The sequence below is a fragment of the Cynocephalus volans genome, chromosome 3, assembly GCF_027409185.1.
Source record: "Cynocephalus volans isolate mCynVol1 chromosome 3, mCynVol1.pri, whole genome shotgun sequence".
NCBI lineage: Eukaryota > Metazoa > Chordata > Mammalia > Dermoptera > Cynocephalidae > Cynocephalus > Cynocephalus volans.
In genome coordinates this window covers 102,633,716-102,649,380 of record NC_084462.1, presented here as the reverse complement: position 1 = coordinate 102,649,380, position 15,665 = coordinate 102,633,716, and the positions used below count along the sequence as shown (strand labels likewise).

At 36.5% G+C, this 15,665-nt stretch overlaps 1 protein-coding gene and 1 pseudogene across 1 annotated transcript in view; both read left to right on the top strand.

Moving 5' to 3' along the window:
• The window catches only part of FMN1 (formin 1), a 352,992-nt gene that overhangs the window by 34,107 nt on the left and 303,220 nt on the right, over nt 1–15,665 (top strand). The gene's annotated exons all lie outside the window — the stretch shown is intronic.
• On the top strand, nt 2,790–2,934 carry LOC134374432 (small nucleolar RNA SNORA48; annotated as a pseudogene).

Below are 15,665 nucleotides of genomic sequence, written 5' to 3'. Positions count from 1 at the left end.
ACATTTACACAGTGCTTCATCATTTGCAAAGCCCTTTCATCTACATTGCTATCTCGTCTGGTTTTCACAACTGCACTCTGAAGTCAGTATTATTATTATTATTATTACTATCATTATCATCTTGTACATGGATTTAGAAGCCACGGTCCCAACTTAGTGACTTATTGTACAGAAGAGACTTTAACCACGAATTATTAAAAGGAGATTATTTTTAGAAGGAAATTTGGTGTTTTTCAATGGACTATAATAGCCAATCAGTCATGCTTAGGAAGTTAAGCATTTAGGCATTTAATATTAATGAAACACTTCCTTGATAAACTCACATGACAATAAGAAGACCTCAGTCACTATAACTGTGGGAGTTTTTATGAAAATTTCACCAAAGTTGGCCATTTAATGGACCTTATTCTTAAAATTTTTTTTAGCTGTAATTTAGATATCCAAATTTGAATTTGAGAAGTGTGTGTTTCAACACCAAGTATTACTAATTTGTAAACCTCATTAGATATTTCTTTTAAATAGTTGTTCACAAGTATTGTCCCAGTGTTTTGGTGCTTATGATCTAGGAAATGTCTAACTTTCTTCAATTGGAACTAATCTGCAGGAATAGATTTTAAAACTAAATTATTTTCCAAAATGACAATAGCTAACTTTTATTGACAGCTTACTATGTGTCAGAAGCTTTCATGTATTATCTCTAATCCTTACCAGAGTCTATAGAGGTTACCTTCTCAAGCTGAGGGCCCACAGCTAATAAGTGTTGGGTCAGGGGGTCAAGCTCTGCATTCCACTGTACCATGGTGTTTCACTGGACAAGATTTTAGTTTAAGGTATTATGCTACTTTAGAGAGAGGGGTGATATAGAGAAACTTAGTCACTAATTATCTTGAATTTCCATGATAGAGTAGTATTGGGGTTGAGAAGAGGTTTGGTGTATTCCAGGGATAATAACCTCATTGAATTGCCTCTGATTTCAAAGAAGTCAGAGCCTCAGTAGAGGAGAGTGGCACATAGTATCTTTAACATTTGCCCTTGTGGCAACAAGCTCCATGATTTGTTTCCTCGCCCAAATTAAAAAAAAAAAATTAGAAGAATAAAAATCAAGCCCTTTTTATCTCATCTGATATTGATTTGATACTGTGCTGCATTATGCAACGGGACTGTTTAGAAAGTGATGTCAGAATATTGACCTGGTTGTTTATCTTGTTGTGTTTTATATACTCAAGACATCTAGAAGGCATGCATGAAATTTACTGTTGGCTAAGCATTTAAAAGGTGAGCCTAATGTGCACAGCCTAAACACAATATTAATTTTATAAAACCTAGTCTAACTACCTTCCCTTTCCATTATGACGTGTAATTTTCGAAAGTTGTTAAATGACTGGATTTTTTTAAAAAAGTCTTTCTTCTTGAAAAGTAGAATTACATGGTTATTGAGCTTAGAGAACATGAAAATATTTTCAGAAGGGACAAAAACGAATAGAATTGGAATATGAGAAGAATAAATAAAGCTTCTTAGTTTATTTTATTTTACTTTTTGTGAGTGTAGGTCAGGATTTTCAGAGTCTTTTAGGCTTTGACTTAGAACATTTCACTTCATTCTGTTGGCAAGAAAGAATTTGTTTCACTGAATAAAAATTCCCAGGAACCCTTTTTGTGCTTACAGAGGGGTATCCTTTGTCTATTTTGTCTATTGCCCTGACTATATTGTCAGCTTCTTGAAAGCAGGGACTGTGTCTTATTCACATTGTTTGCTTGCAGTACACATTTAGTAAGTGAATAAAGGAATTAATTAATAGGAAAAACAATGATGGAGACTTAGTTAAGTTTAAGATGTTTCTTGATGTGGCTCTAAGGTTTTTTTTTTTTTTTTCCTTCTTTAGTTCTTAAAACAGAAAAGTCACACTCGTCTATGTACTTTATGGAGAAGTGAGATATTAGACAAAGGATTAGCATGTATGTAGAAATACATGTTATGCTGGGGAAAATCCCACTGGAAATGAGGGAATAAGGTATTCCCTTTGGGCTCTCAGTTTATAGACAGTCAAGACATTGTGAACAATATTGGCATTGAATTGAATATGACACTGGATCTCCCATGTGGTCTCAGGGAGTAAAGACACAAAAAAATCAGTCATTATGATACTCAAACTCAGAACTAGGCATGTGATCTAAGTCTTATTTGCAAGATACTTTTTGTTCCAAGCACAGGACCCTCCACTCTGTCTATTGGTAAAAGGCAAGGATTTAATTTTTTGTTGTGGTTGATCTAAGCCCTTGGAGAAAGCAGACTATAAATCACAGATGGCTGATTGTAGGTTTTGTTCTTCTTACAGTGTCATCTAGCCATCTTTCCATCTGTCTCCTGCGGAATGTTCTCCAGTTCACAAGTTTGGGTCATATAGGTGAAGGCAGGGTATTATACTGCAGATAAAGTCAAAACCTCTACCAAGATGTGATGGGAAGAAAGAGGTGAGCTCATTTTCCATCCAAGGCTATAGGCCTGCAATACTGTAATCAGCTCAGTGTGTAGAGCAATTGAAAGGAACAGGTATATTTTCAAATGCAACAGTCCTGAAGATCATGTAAAAAAATGGAGAATAGATCCAAAAGAAATACTTTTAAAAATCTGTAGTTTAACATATAAGGATGTTCATTGCAGTTCACAAAACAGAAAAGGAAAGTAAATACCCAAATATTCAGTAAAAGGGGAATGGGTAAAATACTTTTTCATGTTTCTTGTACATTATCCATGAAATGTATATATAGTCACGTAAAAGAAAGCTGTAATCCCCTGGCAATGGGCAAAGAGACACCTCATTGGTGGTGTTGTTCTTATATCAATCAGGGGTAGAGCAGAGGGGCAGTCCTTTGTTCTTCCTAAATTGATTTCTGGGTTGGTGGCCAGAGCTGTTTCCTGCCTGGGGCATATAAAATCCTAAAGCTGGACTTACTTTCTTCTTGGATCTTGGGAGAGGAAAGAATCAGATTCTCATAAATAGATTACTATTGAGGCTCAGGGGATATGTTTTAAAATCTTTGGTGACAGATGTAGTGGTTTTTCTGCTGCAAACTTCTGCGCACTGATAATGTAAGCAAGGAGTTACAGTAGAACTCCATTCTAAGACCCTTATGTCCAGTGTTTCCTTTTTAAGAGTGAACATGCCACCTAGCTTGGGTTCATGGCAGGGGTACAGTAGGACATGGATAGTTGGTTCACAAAACTGGTTGCTGTGAGATGAAATAAATGGGTCACAGTTGGCTTTCAGAAAGTTAAGGGTTTTCACTATGTAGAGTGAGAAACTATTTTAAAATTATTTGTGAATCACTGTGTACTTAGGAACCGGGATGAGTTCAAATTCTGTCTCTGCCAGTCCTTGGCAGTGTGATCTTGAGTGGGTTAAACCGCTGCTTCTGTTTCTCACCTGAAAAGTGAGTTTAATAATAGAGCATATCTCAAGGTGGTTGGAAAGAATAAATTTATGAGAAGCATTAAAAATGGGGCCTGACACCAAGCCTATTCACTGGGGAAGGGACTGCCTCTTCAGCAAGTGGTGCTGGGATAACTGGATATCGATATGCAGGAGAATGAAACTAGATCCATACCTCTCACCGTATACTAAAATCAACTCAAAATGGATTAAGGATTTAAATATACACCCTGAGACAATAAAACTTCTTAAAGAAAACATAGGAGAAACACTTCAGGAAATAGGACTGGGCACAGACTTCATGAATACGACCCCAAAAGCACGGGCAACCAAAGGAAAAATAAACAAATGGGATTATATCAAACTAAAAAGCTTCTGCACAGCAAAAGAAACAATTAACAGAGTTAAAAGACAACCAACAGAGTGGGAGAAAATATTTGCAAAATATACATCTGACAAAGGATTAATATCCAGAATATATAAGGAACTCAAACAACTTTACAAGAAGAAAACAAGCAACCCAATTAAAACATGGGCAAAAGAGCTAAGTAGGCATTTCTCTAAGGAAGATATCCAAATGGCCAACAGACATATGAAAAAATGCTCAACATCACTCAGCATCCGGGAAATGCAAATCAAAACCACATTGAGATACCATCTAACCCCAGTCAGGATGGCTAAAATCCAAAAGACTATGAACGATAAATGCTGGCGAGGCTGCGTAGAAAAAGGAACTCTCATACATTGTTGGTGGGACTGCAAAATGGTGCAGCCTCTATGGAAAATGGTATGGAGGTTCCTTAAACAATTGCAAATAGATCTACCATACGACCCAGCCATCCCACTGTTGGGAATATACCCAGAGGAATGGAAATCATCAAGTCAAAGGTATACCTGTTCCCCAATGTTCATCGCAGCACTCTTTACAATAGCCAAGAGTTGGAACCAGCCCAAATGCCCATCATCAGATGAGTGGATACGGAAAATGTGGTACATCTACACAATGGAATACTACTCAGCTATAAAAACGAATGAAATACTGCCATTTGCAACAACATGGATGGACCTTGAGAGAATCATATTAAGTGAAACAAGTCAGGCACAGAAAGAGAAATACCACATGTTCTCACTTATTGGAGGGAGCTAAAAATTAATATATAAATTCACACACACACATACACACACACACACACACAAACCGGGGGGGGGGGGGGGGAAGAAGATATAACAACCACAATTATTTGAAGTTGATACAACAAGCAAACAGAAAGGACATTGTTGGGGGGAGGGGGGAGGGAGGAGGGAGGGAGGTTTTGGTGATGGGGAGCATTAATCAGCTACAATGTATATCGACAAAATAAAATTTAAAAAAAAAAAAAAAAAAATGGGGCCTGACACAATTGCAGCTAATAAATGAGCACCTATCATTCTCTGGGTTAAACATAAAGAAAAAGTATATATAAAATTTTTTAAAAAGAAAGGTGTAGATATGAGAGTATTTTAAGAAGTTCTTGGAAAAAATAGAATTAAAAGATAATATGAATCTTTCCATTAACTTTTTGAAGACCCCTCATATATATGAACTGACAAAGGGCAATGACCAGGGAATATTAGAAAATGAAAAGACAACCAAAACAAGCTACAGACAGTATGTTTGCTATCACTACATGTGTGTATTCATATATCCCCACACATAAAAATGGTAGCCGCTAGGGGTGGAAACGTGAGATTGTTTTCATTTTTGCATTGTATAATTCTGTATTTTATGAATGTCCCCCAAGGAACATGCACAAGATGGCCAACACTGAAAACTTCTTTCCTCCTGGTGCGTGGAAAAAAGTGCACTAGCTAACCACTCTGTATAGACAGTGTGAGCACAGTCTGTGACCTGACCCATTGACAGGGAAGATGGTAGTGGCCCTTAGAGAGGGTAAGGAAGAGAATAAAGAGACTGGAGTTAGTACATCTCCTATCTTTAGCAGGTATGCCATAATTTGCAAACATAAGATATTCTTTATTTGCCTTATTTTTATGTTCTTCATAGCCTTGGAGCAAAAGAACAGATTTTTTTCTGAGAAGTGAAAAACAATTCTCATTTTAATATGAAGCTCACCACTGATCATTTGGGTATGTCCTTGGAAATAGAAGTCAGAGTCCAGAATCAAACTGTACCTTCAAATAGCATTGTAACTTCAAGTTGAGTCATTTAATTGTCAATCTCTCAGTTTCCCCACCTGTTAAAATTGTAATAATAATCCTTACCATTGCTTTCTTGAGTGGGGTGTTGTGCAACTTAATAAGATCATGTTTGCAAAATGCTTTGGTCTCTTTAGATAAAAGATGCAATATAAACACAGTGTCTCATTAAGATAATTATACAATGATTTTTCATAGTTCATGTTTACATCCAAGGCTAAATGTAATGGTGGAGTTCATTTTATGGGAGCAAGGAAGGAGAGTGGCTTTCAACATTTAAAAATAAAATCCTGAAGACATTTTGAAGATGGATATATGAGCGGTAGAAACAGTGTTTAGAATAGGAGAACTTAGTTTTGAAAGGTGATTAAAAAATGGAAAGTAAAAAAAAAAAAGTTTTTTAAGTTCTGTGTTTAACTGAAAACATATTTTGTAAAGCAAAGTGATCACTTCTATCCCTTGAAAGAGGAAAAAAATAAAAGGAAGCTCTTCGAGAATATTGTTGGTTTTTACAAAAAGTTTTGTCACGAATATGACTGCAAAGTGGTGAAACCTGTCTGACCCCCTGTGCGTAGGGAAGATTGACTCATTAATTCTTGGCAGAGTCTTCTCCTGGGTGGCACTGTACCAGCTGCTGCCGTGATGGAGCAGGGAAGGCACATCCTCTACAAGTTCCTCCTTCTCAGGCTCTCCTGAGAATCCATCATGTTTACCGCTGGCTCCCCACCCTTTGGCACCATGGGTGCCTGCTACCACTATAGCCCGAGATATGGACAGTCAATTTCAGTTCCCAAGGTTTGGAAGTGCCGACACAGGAGGTCAGTGACCACAGAGGAAGGTAAGCTTGAAAGCAGAAGCCCATGCTCTTGGTTGCAGGTGGGGAAAGAAGGATTTTTGAAAAAAAATAGAGATAAATCTATTTAGATGATCAGAACAAAAATTCCTCTTTACTTACTACGTGCTTTTAATCTGCAAATTGTTATGGGCTGAGCTATGAGTTAATTCTACGGAAGAAGAATCCTTGGTGAAAGGTCACTGTTTGGCACATAAGTTGATTCAGATGTCCTCTACTTGTAACCTGCAGGGCTGTTGATCTCAAATTTTGAAAATCATACCATCTGAATATTAATATTTTCATTTGATTCTGCTGAACAAAACTAAAGTTAGTGTTTCTAATTTTTTATATAAAGGAAGGTTTAATAATAATCTTTCACTATAGAGATTATTTTCATCATAAGGACTTTGGAGTATGAATGTGACTATTTTTGTTTTTGAAATATGAAGATTTTATAACATTCTTTAAAGACAGATTGGTGTAATAAAATGCTCTATCAATATCAAGAAAAACTTAACCTAGATTACTTAGCCAAAGTATGTGAAAACTTTTGTCTAATATTTAATATGGACATGGTTTAATATTCTTTGTAGTTAATATTTAATATGGAAATTATTAGGATGTGAAAGGAAGGGATTTTCTGATTTTCTTCTTTCCTACAAGAACTGTCCCTCATTTCTATCAAACTAGTTGTTACTTCATCCCTATCAAACAAGTTTAACTTTATATTCAAGTTAGAGAAATTATCTAGGACAAACAAATTAATTTCAGCCTTAGGTAGAAATTGACATTTTTTTACTCTCCTATTTCTCTTTATTTGCTGGTGCTTATTTGAAACTGTATCTCTGTTTTTCTTGTTTGTTCTGCTCTTTTAAATGGACTTGTTAGTATGCTCTTGAGAATCTCTGTGTCTGGAAACAGGAATCATCGACAGTTCCAAGAGTTGCAAACAGAGTGAATGTTAAACTATGAGGAAAGTTATCAATAAAACAAATGAAAATATTCCTTATAGTACATTGTAATTACATTGTAAGTGGGAACGAGGAACAAAACAGAAAAAGCTAAAGTTTTCCATGGAGGATATTAGGCAAGGAGTCAAATAATTTTAAGTTTGCATCCTACATGCTGTGATTTATTAGCATTTCTTAAAGATAACATGCACATGTATTTACACTTGCTCAGAATTCTTAAGACTTCATCTTATGGAAAAATCAGAATCAGTTTCAGAAAAAGTCTGCGCAAATTTACAACATGTGGTATCATTATTTTGATTTGGTGAAACAAAGATTTTGTTTCTAGGAACATACAGAAAAGTATTCTCTCCCTTCCCTACTATCACACCATCACCAATAACCTAGAATAGATGAAGAATAGGCATGTGAATGCAGGGGAAATCCACATTTTATTTTTAGTGCAAACTAATTTGCTGTGTGGTCCTAATTATGTTTTCTAACCATTTTTTACTTTAGTGGCTCTTCCTTTAAGGAGATATAATCTTTCTGTCCTTTCCATCTCATTGACATAGTACAAAAAATGCCATTTGCTGGATGATGGCTATCTCTAGTAGACGTGGGTAAAACACATATATCAGAAATTAATGTTGTTTATTTTGAAATTAATTAGGATTATTTTAATTTCTTGTTCCATGTATCTATTGATTTTGATCTCTGAAGTGGACTCAATAAATTTATTGAGGTGCAGGGAGCAAACATGCAGCTTAATCCACAGTTGACGTGTTCCAGTAGCAATTGTTAATGTTAAATTACTTGTTTTGGGGGAAAAGATATTCGAGAGCATATCCTAGTTAAATAAGAATACTCCAAGAAATAAATGGTACCTTGTAAATCTCACAGCCCCTGTGTATTTCTCTGAATGGCAGAAATCAAAATACAGCTATGGTTTCCATACCCTCCAGATTTTAAATTAATCTCAAGTAGATGCAGGATTTCTGCATTGTCTTGTTTATGGCAGGAAATTACAAATACTTTCGTTGTTATTGCCAGAATCTGAGGGCGTATAGCTTCCAGCAGTGGCACCTGGGTTTATTTTCTTTTGTCTCTTTTGGAGTGGGGGTTGGGGACTCCTGAGAGCTGTCGGAGGGGAGTAATTTCTTTGCCAACACCCAATAGTTAAGACATTTTTTTTCCTGTATTAATCATCCAGAAACTACTATTAAAGGCCTGTCCCCTTTTCCTACTGGAATAGACCCCAAACTAGATCTTTTATTTGCTCCTCAACTATTCCTAAGCTCTCGATATATAGGAAATATATATTATTACCTGGACCTGAGACTAACTTCAATTTCAAAATATTTCTCAGTCTCTGTGGGATCATCCAGAGCTCATCTTAAATTTGTGTCATTGACTTCAGTGCCATACTTAATTGGTTGTGGTAATAATGGTAATAGTAGTAGTACTGGTGGTAATTATAGTAAAACAACCATTTATTCACCACTATATAAAGTGCTTTAAGTATTTCATCTTGTTTAATCCTCACAAAACTCATGAGGGATCTTTATTATCTCCATTTTATAGATGAAGAACCTACACAAAGTCAGATGGATAACAACGTTTCTGAATCCGAGGGCTATCTTTTTTACACTATTTTATATTTTTCATGAGAAAAGAAAAAGAACATATCTGATATTATTTATCTTTGCAGCTTATGTTCATGTTTGGGCTTCTATATGAATTTGCCCCCACAACTGCTTTATCACAGGCAGTTTTGCTGGGAGAGGTTGGAGTGGAGAGCCACAGAGTGAGCAAAAGTACTTAATCCTGGTAGTTTGAGTGCACGTGTAGATTTTTCCAACTTTTTGTCCTGGGGTCAAGCATGAATTAATGTGAACAAAGGATACTTTGTGGAGGGTTTTCCCAGCCAGATGTAAAGGAAAGTAGAAAATTAGGCTTCCTAGACTATAGGTCAACTCCAGGGGAAAAAAACTCATCTAGGTTTACATTTTTTTTCCTCTATAGAACAGGGATTCAAGTAACTACAAATAGAGCTAAGGAAAATCATAGTGCTAACCAAACACCAGGGATATAACTAAAATTTGGGTCCCTCCTTTTTATGGTTAGGTCTCTGGTCTTCCTGTATATACCTTTAAGGTGAGAGACTACAGTCCCTATCCACCCCAAGAAAACGCTAACTCTCAACACAGCTCAAGGCTACCTCAGAAACTTTTATTATTATTATTATTATTATTATTATTATCATCATTATTATTGCAAGCAAGCGTGTGAGAGAATCTAGTTGAAATGTATGATGATGCAAATGGAGTTAATAAAGGTCAATAAAAATCATCTGACCACAAAGAGTTAAGAGTCCAGCAATAATGTAGAAAGGGAACTCCTAAGGGTAAGTGGAAGCATGGCTAGAGGCAGCAATATGGTAGCTGAGAATAGATTTAGGGATATGAGAGTCAGGAAGGGTGAGGAAGAATGACAGGTCTAGAGGAAACAGGTAGTCAGTTCCTGATGCAGGTGCTGTCCGCAGCTGGATTTCAGGTGCTCAGTGAATTGTGGTGGTGTCTGTGGGAAAGCCATCTGCATTGAAAAGGTGGAGATGAGAGAGGTGAGTGGGGGTGTGTGTGTGTACGTGAGGGAGGCTGGCGGGACATCTAGTCTCTCCCTGATCAGGATATTTTCATGACTTGAGGATGAAATTCAATCTCCTTGGCAAGGCTGTACACAGGGCCTTGATCACCTGAGTCTTGTCTGCCTCTTCCGTAAGCAGCCCACACTCCCGTTTATTGAAACCTATGCCATCTTCTGAATACATACATTTTTGTATATGTGTGTGTTCCTTCTGATCTGCCCAGTTAAGGTTTATTCATTCTTCAAGTATCAAGTATCATTTTCTATGACAAGTATCCCATCCCTGACCCCTGGCCCCCTCCACTCCTCTTAGGACTGCCTTACGTAGTTCTGCTCTCTATTCTCTTAGTACTCCCCTTTAAACACTTAAAATTGGGCCAGCACGTGGCTCACTTGGGAGAGTGTGGTCCTGATAACACCAAGGCCACGGCTTCAGATCCCTATATAGGGATGGCCGGTTGGTTCACTTCAGAGAGCGCGGTGCTCGCAACACCAAGTCAAGGGTTAAGATCCCCTTACCGGTCATCTTTTAAAAAATAAATAAATTAATTAATTAATTAACACTTAAAGTCCAAGAATTTATTTAGTTCTTCATGTTCTCAATGGGAGGCTGGAATCCTTGTAGGCTAGGACTTGTCTTAGTTATCCTTGTATTATATAATTCAATGCCTGGCATGGTAGGTGCTTAATCAGTATTTTGACCTAATGGATTAATGAAGTCTGGATGATCATGTAAATATTACTTGTAAAATGTATACACTGATCAGATATTAAACTAAAGGTGTGCATGGGTCACAGTTTATCTTCTGAGGTATGTCCAGCAAATAGACCCTTAAACTTTTCAGCAGCTGGTTGAATAATAACTATAGAGATGTTTGCATCTTTTCAAACATGGATAGGCAAAATAAGAGAGGGGAAAAAAAGACAAAAGAAGTCAAAGATCTTACTTTTGTCAGCTAAAGTAGGATGATTTTCATTCTTTTAATTATAGTTCTTTATGGCTCCAGTCAGGTGATGAGAACTACAGACTTTATAGTTCAGGTGAGACATCGCAGCAGCCATTACTCTTTATTTACTTCCTGGCTGTCTCCAAGAAAGGTGCATTGGTGGTCATGTGGCAGGGGAAGGAAATCCTAAGTGCCTTTGTCATGAGATAAGGAGAGACTAGCATTTTCATGGCACTCTTGTGGTGTAAACACACAAGCAGCTGGATGAGTCAAGTGATTAAACCAACAATGACTTGTTCTGGAAAGGAACAGATGCGACAGGGACAGGCTCTGGGAATCCAGTGACCACACATTACATGTTCAATCTTTTTCTGAAAATTTCTCTGGAAGATATTTAGATTTTCATGATTTCCCTATATTTATGTTTAGGTCTGAATATTCAGAAAGACATCAATTATTTCTTCTTATGCCATTGCCATGAAGTTAGGCTCTTAGGGTCCTTTGCTTAGAGTCCTGGGCTGCTTGACTCTTCCCCCTTGTACAAGCAGGGACTCACAGAGCAATACCCCATGGGCCTGGATTGGACATTCAGGGGTTGCCTCCTGTCCATTCTTGCAGAGCACTGAGATGAAGAGCAGGCACCAGCAGTAGTATCCTAGAGAACTTCCAGGACAGAGCAGGTTCTGAGGGAGACCAGGCTGACATTCCAAACAGAGCCATGCCAAGAAAAGACATTAGGTAGGAAACCAACTTAGGAGACTGTGGAGAGCTGCCAAGGGAGGGAGATTAACTTGGATTTTAGGGAGCTGAGCTTGGAACAATTCCTGAGCTAAGGAGCTGGGAGATGACGATTTATATGGTTTCCCACACTTGTGAGTAAAAACATAATAAGAATAATCGAAGGGACAGTAGGAACAAGTTTCAGTCAGGGTTTTTTTTGTTAAAGAAGACTCTGCTTTGAAGTATGGGGGTACCTCAGGGATCTAAACTCTAAGGAGATGGTCTGGAAGGAATCAGGGCTGGAGGAACTGACTTGGCCATGGAGCTGGCTGAGATGGAGGAACACTGAAAATCAACACACAATGTTCAAAGTGATGCGGCAAAGCTGTGTTTGATTGTGGCTGGTATTATTATCCAAGGAGCTCCTGTCTAGGAAGGGGAGAGTAGCAATAGAAGGCGGGCTGTGTAGGAAGGTGCTTCAATGTATTAATGCATTTTCTGCAGGAGCCCAAGGATTGACTGAAGGTGGGGGGGAGCAGGGTTATACGTCATAGAGGAGTGAACTGTCAATGGAGAAAGGAGGCTTTGAAACTTTGTATACCGTATCCTATGTGCACAGCTATGTTGCGTAAGGAAATTACATAGGACAACAACAAAAATTGTGTATAGAAAGAAATACTGGAATGAAATCCACTGAAATATTGTAATAGTCATCCCTAAATATTGGAGCTATGACTGACTGTTTTGCCTTCTATTCATGTATATTTTCTAAATCTTCAATATAAGCAAATTCTACCTTAATAATGAAGATTAAAACAATAACTTTTTAAAAAGGTAGATAGGAGGGCTCTTAAATTTCCCTGGCTTCACGGTTTTGCTTCATTTTTATTAAATAGTAATTGAAGGGATAAACAGACTTGGATAGTTCAAAACAATAGATAATTCAAAGTTTGTAGTGGACATAAGTCACAAATACATGAGAATATAGTTGTCTTCATGGGGGATTAGTTCCAGAACCTCCTGCAGATACCAAAATCTGTGGATGTACAAGTTCCATATATGAAATGGCATGATATTTGCATATAATCTATTCTCATCCTCTTGTATACTTTAAATCACCTCTAGATTACTTATAATATCTAATACAAGAGTACTTCAAAAAGTTCGAGGAAGAAGATTCATATTATCCTTTAGTTCTATTTTTCCACAGACTTTTGAAGTACCTTCATAAAATGCAAATGCTATGTAAATAGTTGTTATACTGTATTGTTCAGGGAATAATGACAAGGAAAAAAGAGTTGGTCTATGTTCAGTACAGATGCAATTTTTTAAAAAATATTTTCTGTCCATGGTTGGTTGAATCCACAAATGCAGAACCCATGGCTAAGCAGGGCCAACTGTTTTCATTTTGTTAAATTCTTACATTGAAGTTGATTGAATTTATGTCAAGGAGTCAGTTGACCTTTGGGGAAGAACATGTCAGAAAGTAAGTAACTAATTAACAAATGATCACACAGTACACAGGTCAAGCTTTGGGGTGCAGCATCTACATTATACCAATAAAAGCAGACATTTGAAACATAGCATATTTAGAGGTAGATATGCCTTGGGAGTGTTAAATGTTTTGATTGTACTTTTCCTACAAATATTTTGTTCCCTAGTTTTCTCCACTCTGAGGTATTGTGAAGAATACAAAGAAAACATACTCTATTGTCAATGTGCCTAACAGCAAAGGTTCTCTTAGCCTCTCCCTGCCTTCAGCTCATTTCTTGTGCACTGGCACTGCCGAGGTTGGCTGTGACTTGGTGGCTAAACCTTTCTGACGATATAAGCCCAGTAGCTATAGGCCTTGTGATTTGTACAACTCTGCTCTGAATGCCCTTCTTTCCTCACCACCTCCACACATCACTTCCTCGTGAACCTCATTCCTGGTATCTGTATCACACTCCTGATGCTATTATGTAACATGCAGGGGTAAGATCTTGGAGAACAGGGACAGTATCTTACACTTCTGTTGGCGGAGCAGCAGTGACTTATGATGTGCTTCATAAATACTGGTGAAAAATATTCTAGATGTACAAGTAGATAAGTGCCAGTCACTTAATGAACCACTTTCTTGCCTCTAATATCATCAGAGTGTTTTTGAGATAGAGTTTAAATTAAACACTTGTGCCTGAAATTCTTCCTTATGTGTATCCAGCGTTCTTTCATTAGGCATCTCTAGGGAACCTTTTAGTTTTATTGGATTGCTGTGCTTACTACTGGTTTAATGGAGCAATAACAGTTCCATTTTTTTTAATTAAAGAATTATATAAGAAAACAACTACAGAAAACAAAAAGACAATAATAGAAATCGCCCATAATCCAACCGCTTCAACTCTTTTTATAGAGAGAGGTGTTTTAAATCACTAAGGTCAGTCTATATTATATTTTATATACTGCCACCTAAGATTATGTAAACTTTTAATGTTTTTATACCATCTTTTTAATTATAGATTTATAATGTTAATAGATAATATTATTTTATCACATAGATGAACCATAGCACTAAATCCATTATTAGACATTTAAATTGTTTCCAAGTTGAAACTAATAGAAAATATTGTGGTTAACATCTTTATTCACATAGCTTTTGTTGTTTCCATTAAATTATTTTTTAAGTAAATTTGTAGAAGACATGAAATAAAGTAAACTTGTAGAAATATAAGTAGTAAAGATATAAATATTTTGTTAATGCTACAGTTCTTTCCAAAAAATTATGCTAATATGTAATACTACCAATTCATATAAAACGGTGACTCATAGTATTTTTTTAAACAGCTTTGTTGAGATATAACACACATGACATACAATTCACCCATTTAAAATGTACAATTCAGTGGTTCCTAGTATATTCACATAATTGTGTAAACATCATCACAATCAATTTTAGAACATTTTCATCACCCCCTGAAACCCCATATTCGTTAGCAGTAACTCACCATTTCCCCACAATCCCCTACAGCCCTAGGTAACCACTAATCTACATTCTGTCTCTGTAGAATTGCCTATCCTGGGCATTTCATATAAATGGAGTCATTCAGTATGTGGTCTCTTGTAACTGGTCTTGTTTACTTAGCATAATGTTTTCAGGATTTCGTTTTTTTATTGATAAATAATATATAACTGTATGGATATATCACATTTTTATCCATTCATAAGTAGAGGGACATTTGGATTGTTTCCACTTCTTGGCTATTATGAATAATGCTGCTATGAACATTCATGTATAAGTTTTTGTGTGGACATACATTTTCATTTCTTTTGGATATATACCTAAAAGTAGAATTGCTGGATCATATTGTCATTCCATGTTTAACCATTTGAGGAACTGCCAGATTATTTTCTAGAGCCACTGCACCATTTTATATTCCCACCAATGATAGTATAAGGGTTCCAATTTCTTCACATCCTTGCCAGCGTTTGTTGTTATCTGCCTTTTTGATTATAGCCATCCTAGTGGGTAGGAAGTGATACCAGATTGAGGTTTTGATTTGCATTTCACAGGACCCTTTAAAACTTCATATATTTAATTACCTATTATGTAGGGTTAAAAGCATTTTACAACATACATTTTAAAAAATCATTGTAATTTATAGTGAGCATATGCAAAGCACCATGGAAATCACACAGAAATGAATCCTTCATAGGTTGTGAGGGAAATATGCTATCAGAATAACTGTAAGGTCAGAAACAGCATATTATAACAAATTTAAAACATTTAAATCTAACATTTGAATAGCACTTTATAATTACATAGAACTTATTCACACATTAACTCATTTACTCTGAATAATAATTATATTAGGTGCTATATAATGTCTTTGAAAAATGTAAAGGACTTATTTCCAGGCCTTCATGAAGGTTAATAAAAATATACTGCATGCCAAGGCATTAAAAT